Source organism: Protopterus annectens, chromosome 3.part0 (assembly GCF_019279795.1).
Source record: "Protopterus annectens isolate FY-2018-M chromosome 3.part0, PAN1.0, whole genome shotgun sequence".
Lineage (NCBI taxonomy): Eukaryota > Metazoa > Chordata > Ceratodontiformes > Protopteridae > Protopterus > Protopterus annectens.
In genome coordinates this window covers 144,563,336-144,578,952 of record NC_056731.1, presented here as the reverse complement: position 1 = coordinate 144,578,952, position 15,617 = coordinate 144,563,336, and positions in this window count along the sequence as shown.

The window sequence follows — 15,617 nt, the reverse complement described above, 5'->3', positions numbered from 1 at the left end:
GTAAGACGGGGCTATGCTGAAGGCCCTGAATTATACATCTGATTGTGTCTGGTGTGCTTTCTTAAAAATGTTAGCAAAGGATAGATATCGTAGATTCAGGATGTTTTCCTTTTACTCTTTCATATGCTGAAAACATATATGTGTATGGGTAATCAGTTAAGGAATTTGATATTTTGATAGAAAAATACAACTACATTTAGGCAGTTTGGGTTTGTGTATTAACGTAAGAAGATGCTAAGGTTTGCAGTTTGATGGGCAGTCAGGAAATGTTTTATTTAATGCAATAAAATGTGAAGTCCTGGAGCAACATTTGCAAATCTGACAGAATCTGTAAGCAACAGGTGGGTGTTATGTAGACATGGAGCAAGTTATTATTTATTGAAAAAATAAAAGTGTACTTTTAATAAAAAAGCATTTTTGCTAAAATATTTATTGTAGGCTTAAAACATAATTTAGTGGAGATGATTTTACTTTTTTAATTTTCTGATAAATAAACCACATAATGAGAGGAGAAGTATATTTGCAGAGTCAAAGTATGGGTACTGGCATGATAATACAATAGTGTTTTAGTTTTCATTATATGTATACAACTTGAATAAAAGTGTGGAAGATATTTAAAAAAAGAATATTGTGGACAATTGTTAAAGAGTAGTAAGGTGGGGCACCCAAAATTGACCTACTTTTTTGAGATGGTGAAATCAAATTGTTATGTAATAAATTAAATTAAAAACATTATCAGCAGATATTATGGCCCTCACATTGGCTTAGAGATAACACATACCACACTTGCTCACCACCTAAGGGGCTAATGCCTTCCTCCTATAGATATATATATATATATATATATATATATATATATATATATATATATATATATATATATATATAGTAACATTGATGCCAGACAACGCTCACAATCTTTACCTACCCATGTAATGGCTGCGTACTGCTAGTATCAGACAGAGTCAGCCCTGAACTAAAACTTTTGCACCTGCTGGATTTACAAGGTAAGTGTTGAACCTGGAGTGCATTGTCCAATAATACAAATGAATGGCATATATTTGCAAGTTGTTACTTGGTAGTGTAAGCAAGTAAAAGGAGGGCGATTTGTACAGAAATTACTTTAACATGTGACAGCTGAGACTTATGTGACTTATATGTGTCCATATCAAGTAGTAGGCTGCAGGCATCAAAGATTCACACACTCATATCTCTCAAAAGTACTGAAAGTCACCGAATGTCCTCAGTTTAGCACCATACATTTGTACTGGAAAATCATTAAAGAGAGAAGTTAGAAAGTAATGAGGCACATTTCAGTTTTAGATGTCATAACACTCACAAGATTATTAACAATACTGATGAAAAAAAATGTTTGATGCTGTCAACTGTTCTAACTTTCTAAGACCAATATAAGTCAAAGGTACAATTACCAATTCAACATCACAAATGCAGATATACTAAGCACTAAATCAGCTATGCACCCTGAGCACCAGACACAAATGTTATGTATCCCTGAATCCAAAAGATAGAAAACAGGGATATAGCACAGTTATCATCACTTGCACAGGCTGTTGTGTGTGTGTATGTGTGTGTGGTGGTGGTGGGGGGGGGGGGCAGGAAGGTTGGTGAGTGTGTGTGAGTAAGAAAGAGAAGCAAGCAGACATTTGGATAAAGTAACAAATGGCCAGTGAGATAAAATGAGCTTTAAGCTTCACTATTGAACCATGTAACTGTTCTGTTTGTGCCTGTATGGGTCCTCCAGGTTAAGTTGTTGTGTGAGTGTCTGCATGAACACAGCCAAGCTCTGTGCTAGCTCTGCATCTTGGTATGTCAGACAGGTGTGAGCCATGTATGGTAGAGATGGCAGTTGATCATTGACGTACACAACAGTGAGAACTGGCTCTGCCCAGAGTTGCACTGGCATATCCACACCCACAGTCAGATGCACTGCTGCTACCTGAACATGACTGATGCATGCTAGACCAGCTCTCTATACATGGACACCCAGGACCATGGCCCTATGGCCTGCAACATCTAGGTGTAGACAGCTCAACCACTGATGGAGCAGTGAAAGCACTGCTATGGGAGCATGATCGGGCATTTTGGATAGCAGCAGATAATGTGGCTGACCTATACCCATGAGCATGCCATTCCCCTCCCAGCAGACATCCCATCACAGAAAGTGCTCATTCCAACATGTCATTCATCCAATCCATTGAATTGGCAAAATGGTGGAGGCAGCCACACATGTCAGCCTGTGCCACATCTACAACCCTAAGCATTTCTCTGGAGGACCTATAGGAGTGTGCCTGTGCCTCCATGATGGCCCTAAACATATGTTGAGTGGTGCAGGAAGAGACACCTGGATCAGGTGAAGGATGGACAGCAAGCCTTCTCTGAGCACCCTTAACAAGCATTATGCATGGCATCTCGCCCACACATTGGCTATGGCCAGAGTCAATAGGAACTGAGGCCACAGTAACCACACTTCCCTGATTGAGTGTATCACCCTCCACCTGTTCAATATCTGTAGTCTCATTGGAATAGGTAGGAATAGGCCTACTGGCTATGTCCGATAGAATTACAGAGGATGGCTGAATGTCAAATTCAGTGTCAGATTCAACCTCTGCACCCCCTGTCATGCCTGTTTTTGGCCACCATCATCATCAGAGTTTGCTGATAGTCTGACATCAGGTGGTAGATGTCCCACACTTCCACTGTCAGGATTACCTGTGGTAATAAGCAACAAACACAGGAGAAAAATAATATCTGCACTACAATAGTCCAACATATGGTAACAAACTAACAGTGCGGCCACTATTACAGACAGTACAGTAATATACATGACAGTCCTTACACCAACATCACAAACTAAGTATTTCATTGAACTGCTCATCAGAACTGACATAAAAATGTTTGGCTTACCATGTGGAGCAGATTGTAGACTCCCTATGCCAGATGGTCCTAGAAGAAGTTAAGCAAAAGGTAAGGACAATATCATCACAATTAACAGTAATGCAGGAGGTAAAACCTTTTCCCTTTCTACGTCCATTAACTATACTTTCAATAAGAACTTGGATGCAAGTCCAACCTAAGCCCATGTAAAATCAATCAGAATGTGTTGTTAGCCGTAGCAATCTTACAATCCCCCAACAAATTTCTTGTTAAACAGAACTAGTGTATTGCTGTAAATGTTTTACTATACAAGAGTATTTAATAATTGAGATACATAAGCCTACCTGGCAGCTCCTCCTGGGACATACTTGACAGTACTACCAATGTCAAGGACTTGCTGTTCTGCACTTTCCTGGAAGCTGTCTGAATCTCTGACACTATACAGGAGCTCTTCATTTGCTGTTAGTTGTGGTTGTGTAGCAGCCCCCCCCCCCAAGTACCCTTCAAATCATGGACCACTGCAGCTGCTGTCCTCCATGCAGATGAGATCACATCAGTGGTCCTATGGTGCACCTGATCATATGTCCTGTTGTGGCCACCTACTGCATTCACAACTGCAGCTATCTGCTGACAAATTTGCATTTTTGCCTGACATATCTCCATGTCCCCTCTCAAGTAAAAATGTACCATGTTGCCTAAAAGCTTCCACAATGTTCTGATTCTCAGGGTCACTGAAGGGTACCATAGTCACAGGAGATCCAAAAACTCCAAGGAAAGGGTGCCACAGAACCAGGAACCAACAAAACCACAACAGGCACCCAAAGAGGCAGAAGGTAATAATAAAACACGAGCCTGTAGGTGTAAGCAGCAGGTTTAATCACATCAACTCACCCTCAAAAAATATAAAGTTGTGTTTCAATACCAAATCCATCAACTCTGTATAAACCAGAAAAGTATTGTGGTCAAGTTTTCCATGTTGGTGAATGGCATCCTGGAACCATTCTGACCCTGTAGAATGTGGAATCACATTAAATAAATCCTGAATATCAAGGGTTACAAATATTAAGGAATCTGAATACATGTTACTATTAATGCTTCTCAAAAATTCCCAGGAGTCCTAAAGTATACCATTGGCCCTAACCCAAATATCCTTTAATTTTATATCCAAAAATTTGGCCAACGGATAGGTTTTAGAGCCATTGGCTGCCACAATGGGTCTCAGGGGTGGATCCTCCACACTTTTATGTACCTTGGGTATCCCGAAAATAGCAGGGATACGGGGTCTGTCCACAATGAGATACTTAAAAGTGTCCTGGTTTATAAAATTGTCATTCAGCATGTCCTGTAAAACCAAATCAATCTTACAGTATGCTAAGTTAATCTCATTCTTGGATACCCTAACATACCTATTGGTATCATTAAGCATATCCATCATCTTACTGGAATACAAAATACTGTCCATGAAGACCACCCTTCCACCTTTATCGGGTTGCATCACCCTCAGGTATCTATTTTCTTGAATGGATTTGAGAAGTATTTTTTCTTCTCTAGTCATGTTAAATTTACCATGCCATCCACCCCTATAAACATTCCTGATTTCTTCTTGAATTAATTTGAAACTGCTGACATCCCACAGCTGTGTAAGCATGATAATACAGAGTATTTGTAATACATAGAAAGCTAAATATAGGCAAGCCTGGTATGCATAATGCTCTTCTGTTCTTGCATTTTCTTTTTACAGCTAATGCCAAAATATAGTTCAATAGATGGGCTCATGCTGAACTAATGTGGAGACTGAGGGAAGCAAGTAGTATGTTTACTGAACAAGAGAAGTATTATTGTAGTTTTAAAAATTAAAGATAGATTTTTGGGATTTTTATACAGTTTTAGTGAATTGAGCATGCATATCCTAACTGTAAAAGGAAGTTTTCATGCATTAATCTTTAGCACAAAACAACTTTAGGAGTGAAGTGTAAGACTGTAGTTAGAGGTTGTGGGCTCAAATACCATGAGTACCAACTATACAGTACTGCACTTCTTTAATAATATTACATTAACGTAACCTCTATACAAGTGGCATAAATGCCCTGCTGTTAACTATAATCTGTACAATTGGACCAAATATATGTGCAATATATGCACATTTAAAGGATTATTTTCAGCAATCTGTAATTATAGTGTGTAGTTGTTAGGACATACACTTAAATGTAAATTTAGATAAAATAGTTGTATAATTGTGTTACCACATTGTATGTCACATATGATGGTACTAATTTTATCTCTTTTTGTGTCTCACCCCAACCCTTCTCTCTCTTTTTTATTTTCTATTACGTGTTGTAAATATGTCTCCATGTCATCCATCTGTACCAAATCACTAAATGCTTCACAGTACAGTGAGGTAGGCAAGCCCCAGTGGATCAGCCTGCCCCTGCTCCACTGGCTACAGGTCTGATGCCCAGCACATCTGGGACCCAACCTAACAGCACTGCCTCTGCTGCCCCTACACTACCTGCACCCTCAGGTAGTACTGCCCTGGCAACTGATGCTGTGGTACCCTCCAAGAGCAGTGACAGAGTTGGGGATTCCATCACCTGTCAAGTGATGCCAGGATTTGTGCTTAGTGTTGTGCAATGCACCATTGGTACACTTATGCTTGATAGAGAAACTGCTCTACCTCATGATACATAGGAGGAGGAGATGTCAAGCACTTCAGCCACCAGTGGAGTAAGGGGAAATGATGACAGTCCAGTGGGCAACGATTAGATTCTCACTGTCTCCATGTTTGATAGGCATGAGCCTGTGTTGTCCTCTCTCTCACCCCCAATCATGGTGTCCCTCAAACTTTTGTGTCCCTCACCATCCCTGTCTCTTGTTTTGTTTCTCTTGTTTGTTTGCATTTGCTTCTTCATTTTTCCAACTTACCTGACCCAAAAATACCTATGTCCTTTACCCAGCATTCCTGTCTTACTGAATTAAAAAAATGGACACCCATCCCATGAAAAAATATATAATCCCATACATAGCTCTCCATTTTGTACACATCTTTTTAACACACTTGATTCTGTCCAGTTGGCTATAAAACATGATTATGTTGTTGTCACCCCTCTTTCTGGTGGTGACAGTCCAAATTCAGCTAATATTCTGCACATATTTTCAGTTTTCACTGTTGAAGAAATGGATAGCTATGGCTCTTTCCTACCTCCCTCCTGCACATTCCTGCATTGCTTTCCCTTTGTTCTTCACCCTACTTGCTCTTCATTTCATCACTTTACTATCTATCCCATTTCAACACCTATGATCTGGTCAAAAATAGAATCACACACAATACACATAAGTACATGAAAAAGCAATGGATCCCTTCATTTTTTGGCCTCTATGTTTACGTGGAGTTTGACATTGTGCAGCAATGCCAAGCAACAGTCAGTGGCCCTACAATGCTGTATTTACCTCTGCTTAGTGCTGCTTAAACTCGCTGAGCTATGTCAATACACAGCAACACATATACTATAAAGAATAAATGTGATTGCGTTATCACTGTTTATTTAAAAGTACTAGATACAGCTGAATTTGGACTCAGTATCATCTGTGCTCAAAAAGAAATGTCAGTGCTTTCTCACCTGCTGGTATAAAATCAGTTAAGCAGCAGGTGTGTTTCAATGACTAAATACTAACTCTCAGAATTTTAGCATGCAGCTTGCATTTGCACATTGCTTAACTACACACAAACAGGGAAAGTAATGGAAATGTATATCTCGCATTTACAGCTCACTGTTGCACTACGCAAAGTCAATATTTATATGTATTAGTGCTGTTTACTGTCCATTTACTCTTTATGCTATGACACTACATGCAGAAACATAACAAACTGAAGGCCCTATCTAACAATATGTCACATATTTACAATGCAGCCATGTGTTGCCTCCCCCATGCACTGCAACCCTGGTCTCTCAGTGCTTGTTCACAAATATATCAACTATAATAATAAATTAACAAAAAAATGTGTGATATGCATTGCACATCAATCTGGTAACATGCAGAACTAGAACTATCTTCACAGGTAAGCATGCCTACACATCCATCAACTGAACCTGGAAACTATCGACCCATAAGCCTACCCAGCCTTATCTGAAAGTCTATGGAAAGAGTCATGAACCTTAGCCAAAGGACATAGACAACCTTTAAAACTCTTGGTCTGGCCCAGTTTGGTTTTGTCAAGGGTAGATCTTGCTTATTAAACCCAGTGGACTTATTTTTGAATGTCACCAAAGCTCTGGATGAGGGAAAACAGTACATACCACCTAACTTGATTTAGCCAAGGCCTTTGACACAATCCCCCATTCAGTTATCATAGAGGAAACTCTGCCATCTAGTGATTAACCCATACATTACTAGATGGGTAGCCAACTGGCTCACCAAAAGAATGCACACTGTTAAAGGTGGGGACTCCACATCCACCAGTAGAACAGTTACCAGTGTAGTACTACAAGGATCTATGCTGGCTCCTCTACTGTTTGGAAACTATTTCTCTAAAGTCCAGGTGAAGGTAGATGGCCTGTGGCTTACCATGTTTGAAGATTACTGTAAACTGGGTGCAATCATATAGAGTCCCCCAATGATGTTAACATATTACAGAAAGGACTGAGGCAGACAAATGATTGGTGCCAAACTCATGGACTGAAACTTAACACACAAAAAATGCCTCATTGTCCAGTTTTGCAAAGAAATAGCCCTTGCTTATTATGATATACATAGCACCCTTCTAAGCTCAAACTCAGTGGTGCAAGACTTGGGAGCACAGGTTGATAGCAATCTAAACTTCAATCATCATGTGTCCATAGTGGTAAGAAAACCATTTTACATTGCACACCTCATAAATAAGGCCATCTCATCCAATACCACAGAGGTTATAGCTCCACTGTACTCTACTCTTATCAGACCACTAATTCAGGGCAATGCTCCCTCCCCTTCTGTATGTACCTCACCAGACACCTGCAGCAACTGAAGAGACCACAGTGATTTCTGATCAAGATAATCCAGGGCCTACAAAACATGACATACATGGAAAGACTGAAAGTCCTGCCACTGTACTCAGTATCATACTGACCTGTGCCTTGCCTATAGAGCAGTCTTGGAGTCTGGCCTAATGGAAATGCTGGACATCTGCAAATGAAATAGTACAAGAATAACTTGTTCCAGGGACCTCAACCTAGCCTGTGACATAAACAGAATATGCTGGAGATACAAATATATCTCCCAGTGATTGTTGTTCCTCTGTAATAAGGTCCCACTGTATGTGAAGCAGAGCTCCTCAATGATCCTATTCAAGTGCAAACTTGACAACTGGATGGGTGACCATAAATTCACCCCAGGGTTGGCACCTATGTCTCTGCTAACAACCATCTAACTATGGTCAATAAGGGTACTCAGGTGTTTACATGGCTAGGCTTGTAAAGACCCTAGTGCCATTAGACTTGCCACGTCCTATGAACCAATGAACCTATGTTAGCCTCCCAACATATTCTCTCCTATATCCACTGATGATGTCATCCACTATAAGTTGTCCTGCAGCCTTGTAAAAGTCAGACTTGTGCTGTTGTGCTTGTGTAAAGTATTGAGCTCTATAGTCTGTATTCTTAGGTAGGGGGTTCTGTTCTCACTGCAGTCAAGTGTGTGTCTATCTAACCAGTAGACCATAAGTGTATATCCTACAGCTGCCACTAACTCAAATCCCATGGATTGGCAGTATTTTGACACTTACACATTCCTACTCATCCATTTCATGCAAGCCTCCCAACATCTTCTCTCCAACATCCAGTGCTGATGTCATCCACTATAAGCTATCCTGCAGCTTTATACAAGAAAGACTTGTGTTGTGGCACTTGTGTAAAGTACTGAGCTCTGCAGCCTATATACATGAATAGCTATGGAGTTCTGATCTCACTGCAGTCAAGTGTGTGTGTGTCTATCTAACCAGAAGAGCCTAAGTGTGTATCCTACAGCTACCATCCACTCCAATCCCATGGATTGGCAGTATTTTGACACACATGCCTATTCACCCATTTCATGGGGGCCTCCCAACATCATCTCTCCAACATCCACTGCTGATGTCATCCACTATAAGCTGTCCTGCAGATTTATAAAAGTCAGACTTGTGCTATGGCACTTGTGTAAAGTACTGAGCTCTGCAGCCTATATACATGGATAGGTATGGGGTTCTGATCTCACTGCAGTCAAGTGTGTGTGTGTGTGTGTGTGTGTGTGTGTGTGTGTGTGTGTGTGTGTGTCTTTATAGCCAGAAGCGCATAAGTGTGTATCCTACAGTTCCCACTCCACTCCCATAGATTGACAGCATTTTGATACTTGCCTATACATCCATTTCATGCAGGCCTCCCAACATCTTCTCATCAACATCCACTGCTGATGTCATCCACTATAAATTGTCCTACAGCCTTGTCAAAATCAGACTTGTGCCATGACACTTGTGTAAAGTAATGAGTTCTGTAGTCTGTGTACTTAGAGATTCTTTTCTCACTATAATTAACTGGTGTGTGTGTGTGTGTGTGTGTGTGTGTGTGTGTGTGTGTGTGTGTGTGTGTGTGTGTGTGTGTGTGTGTATGTGTGTGTGCCTGTGTACTTGCTTGACATTATAGAGAGCCTTTTACACCAACATGTGTGACACTGTTATTACCATCTTCTCACTATACACCGCTGATTTCATCAGCTATAAAGTGTTGTTTGAGGCGCTTTAAGTCAGACTTGAGCTATGGCTCTTGCCTTAAATACAGAGTTCTGTAGTCTGTGTACTTAGGTAAGGGTTATGCTCTCACTGCAGTCAAATGGTGTGTGTGTGTGTGTGTGTGTGTGTGTGTGTGTGTGTGTGTGTGTGTGTTTGTGCACTTGCTTGACATTAGAGAAAGCCTTTTACACCAGCATTTGGGACACTGTTATTACCGTATTCTCCTTACCAGTCACTGCTGATGTCATCAGCTATATCTGATTTGTGGATGTGCACTATTCTTACCAGGGTAGTGTCAGAAACTGACCAGGATTAACCCGGAAGTATTCACCTTTTCCTATATGATACATATTACAGTAACATGGTTTTCAGTCTATCCACATACATTATGTCATGGTTTGTAGGCCCTGTGTTTTCTTACTGAGAACACCCTGTGGTCTTTCTAGCTGCTGCATGTGTCTGGTGAGATACATGCAAAAGATAGCATATTAATTCATTAGTGTTCTGATGAGGTTCAAGTACAGTGCTGTAGCATAATACTCAGATCTGAATACAATGGCATGACGTGATGTGCACAACATAGGGTTTCTATACCAGTGTGGACACTTGTTGGTCGAAGTTCAGATTGCTATCTACATGTGTTCCCAAGTCTTGCATCTCTGGGTTTCAGCACAGTGAGACTGTAGTCAGTACTATAATTTGCAGGGAATTCAACTTTGCAGAAGGACAAAATAAAGACACATTTTTGCATTTATTTGTAGGCCATGTGGCTTTGTCACCAATCATTTGTCTGTGTTAGCCACTCCTGTAGTATATTATCATCAATTGTGGACTCAATGATTTCACCCAGTGTGCAAGAATACACAAACATGGTAAGCCAAAGGCCATATACTTTAGCCTGAACTGTTGAGAAATATATTCCAAACACTAAAGGGCCAAGCACAGATCCCTGGGGTATGCCAGTGCTGACAGCTCTACTGGTACAGGTAGATTCCCCACATTTCACAGTATGTGTTCTATCAGTGAGTGAATTGGTTCACCATCCAATGACATAAGGGTTAATCCCCAGCCGGGACAGTTTCCCAATGATACCTGCATGGGAGATTGTTTCAAAACCCTAGGCCAGATAAAGATAGGCAGTATGCACTGTCTTACCTTCATCCAGGCCTATCACACAGAATCAACGGGCTGTGACAACATTACAGATCACCTATAGCATGACTCACAGCATACACCTTCCTGGCATGGTTGAATACACACTTCAGTACACGCTCCACACAGACTATGTTCCTGCAGAAGGGTGTATATCAACATGCATCCATCTGAATTGGGGGGACAGCACCCAATCCATGCATGTATAGACACATCCTGACTTTTCTCATCTATAAGGTAGACCAACATGTCTTCTGGACCTTTTCTAAATGGACACTAGTAATACCCTGGCTGTATGCAACAGACCTGTGTGAGTTGTTAATGCTACATCATGACTGTTACATATTTTAGATGTCCTCAAAGAGGTCATCAAGGGCATGCATGATGACAACACTATCATCCTTTTCAACTTGAGAAGCCCAAGGCATTTGACACAAATTCTCAGTGAGATATTCAATCAACACTGTCAGGTGTGGCCATAAAAACCTATATAAAAAGCAGGGAGACCACTGTATCACATATGTGGCATCTAACTATGTTTAAATGTGTGAACTGACCTATAACTCAGGTCCAGGGATCAGGTCTGTACATCAGGGGTGTCTGCTATGCCCTTTCCTGTCCATTATTTAAGTCACAGATGTTACAAATGACATAGACATCCAGTGCCACACAGCTGTCTGATGGACTACAGATTGTAGGCAGTCATTGACACCAACTATGATATTAGTATAATACAGACAGTATCAAAAAACGCTATAGATTGCTGCCACAGCCATGACAACATCTGTAATGAAACAAAAACTTGGATGGATTTATTACATCAGGAAAACAACAACAATGGGTAATGTAGACATCACAACCTATAATCAGACCACTAGGTATGTGACCTGTGTACTGCGGTAGATGGTATGTGGAATATACACCAGCAAGTGGCCACAGTGTTGACTACTCCCTTGTATATGACACAACTGCTGAGTATGTGAAGGACATCCACATCACAGGCCATGATACTTCCACAGTCCACAGCCTCCATCACCAGTAACTGATGACAATACACCCTTCTTCATGTACATCCTTACACATCTTACAGTGATATATAACTGAAGTGTACCGCCTTTGCCATGATGACCTGCCACACATTGTATTGGCCATACCTAGGTATTCTTTTTGTGCCATAAACTTTACTGTCAGATGGTGCGGAGCCTCCATAACATTGCTACACCACATGCATGTTTGATATCGGTTCCTGTGATGCACACAGTACATGTTCATACATAGCTGTTTGACAACATTGATGGCATGGGTAACATTCATGACAGTATGGATATATATATATATATATATATATATATATATATATATATATATATATATATATGCACACCACTCAACTAGCCTGTATTGACCATAACGTCACATACAGGTATAGCAGTGTCCCTCCTAACAACTCCAGCAGATGCTACATTGTCAGGACAGTGTTCATGATTACACTCATAGAGTGCGGACATGTCGTAATAGTTGTACAAGTATATTTGTGTAGAACCATCTCTGATCACTCTAAATCACATATGTTATGTCAGAGACATGGGATTACTGGTGGTATTATTCTGATATTGTCCATGATTGTGCATGCTTATTTTACTGTTGTCTATGAGCCTTTACCTGTGCCCCACTTGCTGGATACCTCTGCTAAAATTACACTCATATTCAGGCAAATCAGTCTGCACAGTTTCACAATATGCACCCTACCCCAATTATATTGCACATCCCTGATAGATGTCCTCTGCATTGTATATGTAAGGATGCTTATCTCACAAAGACATCTTCCCCATTGCTATGTCACATTGTGTGACAGTCACATAATACACATTTTCACTGTGTGCAGTCCATACTGTACCGTATAGATATTTGATTGGTGTTTCTGTTACAACTGTCTTCCATTGACATGCCCTCATCTGCTGTACATTAGTTTGTTTCACTTGTCCTCTCTCCCTGTGTTCATTCCTACAGTTTGTCTGTGTGTCCCTATACAATACACACTCATCCTCTGAGTGTTTATTTTATATGGCCATCCGTGTACCCTTACAGATCATTTACACAACTTTGGTACAGAATGCCTGGAATGGGATTTCTCAGTACTCTTCCTGTATACACTGTTCTGTGCTGTATTTGGACCTTATACATAACTTATATGTTAATCCCTGGTAATCATTGTGGCATTCTGCACAATCCTGCTAACCTACAGTGCTCTGAGGTTAACATATTTTCTATTTGTGCTGCTTTACACAGTTTCCTGACTGGTAATACTGTTGCCAGCCATGAAACCATGTTTATTTATGTTTAAACATGGTGTGCAGCATGAATATGTAATTAGCACTGCTGTCACCATGCACACATGTAAACTCCATATAGCCTACATGAAATTTATTGTATCCCAGGGTATATTTTTATATATCTATGTACATGGAATATGTACTGATCTCATGTATGATGCATGTAATATCTTGCACTGTAGGTTTGGGAAAAGAGCACCAACATGAGTGTTAAAGCCATGATTCACAAACTGAGATCACAAACCGGACACTCACGTATTCCATTTATCAATTTTGTTCTGTGTAGTGTTCTGTTAAAATAGTGTTTCATTTGATTTCAGTTGACTAAGTTAATTACTTAGATTTCTTCTGAAAATAGGGCTTTATACAGTTTGCATAGGGCTTATATCAATTAAAAGTTTTGTAAGTAATTCTCTCTTGTAGTTCCTGAGCAAATAGACCAAAAATGTAAATTTATTTCTAGATCTACAGTACTTCCTGACCACTTGTCAAACTACTGTTGTACAGACTTTCCCCCAGTTACATGAAGAAGAGTAGCACATTGTACCCTTCACACACACACACATACACACACACACACACACACACACACACACACACACACACACACACACACACACACACACACCTTTCAGGCTATTCAGCTTTTTTACTATCTTTGTAAGGAACAATTTCTACTTTCTAGCAAAGTTTCAGTGCAGAAAGAAAATTCTTACCTTTTTTAATTGATAATTATTCTTCTGCACTTTCACAGATAACCTCCTTGATGCAAAAGTACTTCTTTGCTTCTACGTATATGCCTCTTCACGTCTGACACTATGTTACATATTAGTGTTTGTCACACTGGCCTGTAAATAACACTACCACTGAGGACATGTGGCCTGCCTACATAAGGTGATTTCATTACATTTAATACCGCTTAACTGTACAAATTTTCGCAGACTGTCCAGATTTTTGACTCATATTTTTGGTCTGTTCCTCATGAAATTTGTGTTTTTTTAGCAAACCATTTGGATGATCTGAGGATTGAAGTCACTAAATAATGACATACATTTGAGTTTCAGAATTCAAATCCTTCAGAAAATGTATGCTAAAATAAATTGTGTTACTCTAGCAACTTTCTAAGTTTATAAGAGTAATATTTCAAATCTGTCCCTATTTTTGGGGCTTTGTCCCCCCATTTTGTCAGGCTTTGCCCAGATTTCTTGCACTAATAGGTTGACAGGTATGTATTTCAACTATTTAGAATATGTACGATATGATGTGTAGCTTCCTGTAATTAGGTCATTAGCACTCAATGGTCTATATTTATGTATGACATTTGGCAGATTTTCTTTGCCTTTCTGTCAGCTTCCCTAGTTTGCTTTTTAATGATTTTTTTATTATTAGTTATCCAGTCTGTTAGTCTGTAGATGCCAGTTGGATGTTCGTATTTACTTGTCAGTTTACATCTGTCACAAAGTTACCACTGCACAAGGCATAGTTCCTATTCTGGTCTCTAAGAATTGGCTTCAGTAAGAAACCAAGCTATGCAGTAGGACTAAAAATGTTTGCAGTTGTCTTAGTGTTGAATATCCATATTGTGATAACTTCCACTGGTTTCCCTTGCAAGTTTAAAACTCCATACTCTGACTTCTACAACTTTCAGAATTAAAGTGGAATTTGGCAAAGGTAGGTACTAAGAGTGATATTGCTGTATGTTTGGAAATGTTATTTTCTCTAAAGCACGGCAATCTTAAGAGTTACTATATAATTAGCCAGGGGTGGTGATGCAATCTCAACATTGTACGAGACAAGGAGGCCTGTCCCATTATGAAAATATTTTTAAGGTGTAACAGCCCATTTCAGAATTTGCTGTTTTAAATGCTAACCATATTTGAATTTTCAAAGCTGTGAAATTTGTAATATGGAGTCTTTAACTTCCATTAGGTTTCTACTTACATGTACTTGGTGGCATAAACATGACTAATAAGCACCTCATGCTGATTTGAACAGATGACCAATCAAGTCCATAGCTATTCTTGCAAGCTGTGTTTCTGTTATTGTCCTGGGCAGGAATGGTATTCTATGTTTTTCTTTTACAAATCCACTGACATTTTGCGTAGGAGCCACGTCACCACTCAGCTCCCCTATACAAATCATATGTCTGGTAATATTATCTTTGTCTTTTTTTTTTGTTTTGTACTTCATATGTTCTTCACACAAATGATTGTGCATTTAAGTAGACAGTTCCTTTATTATTTTGCTAATAATTTTTTTCCTAATTTCTTTACTTCTCTTCTCATCCCTATCCAAAAAAGTCTTCCTCACAGACCATCTAGTACACTGTCATTTAAGCTGATCACTTGCTCTACATTGTTTTAATTGTAAGATTATGTAAATACAGGTCTTGGTGTTCTCTTAGTTAAAAAAAAAAATCAGTGTAAAAATTGTTGTGGTGAAATGATGGTATTTTATTTACTTGTTAATTAATCAAGTGAATCGGTCTATTTCAGAACCTA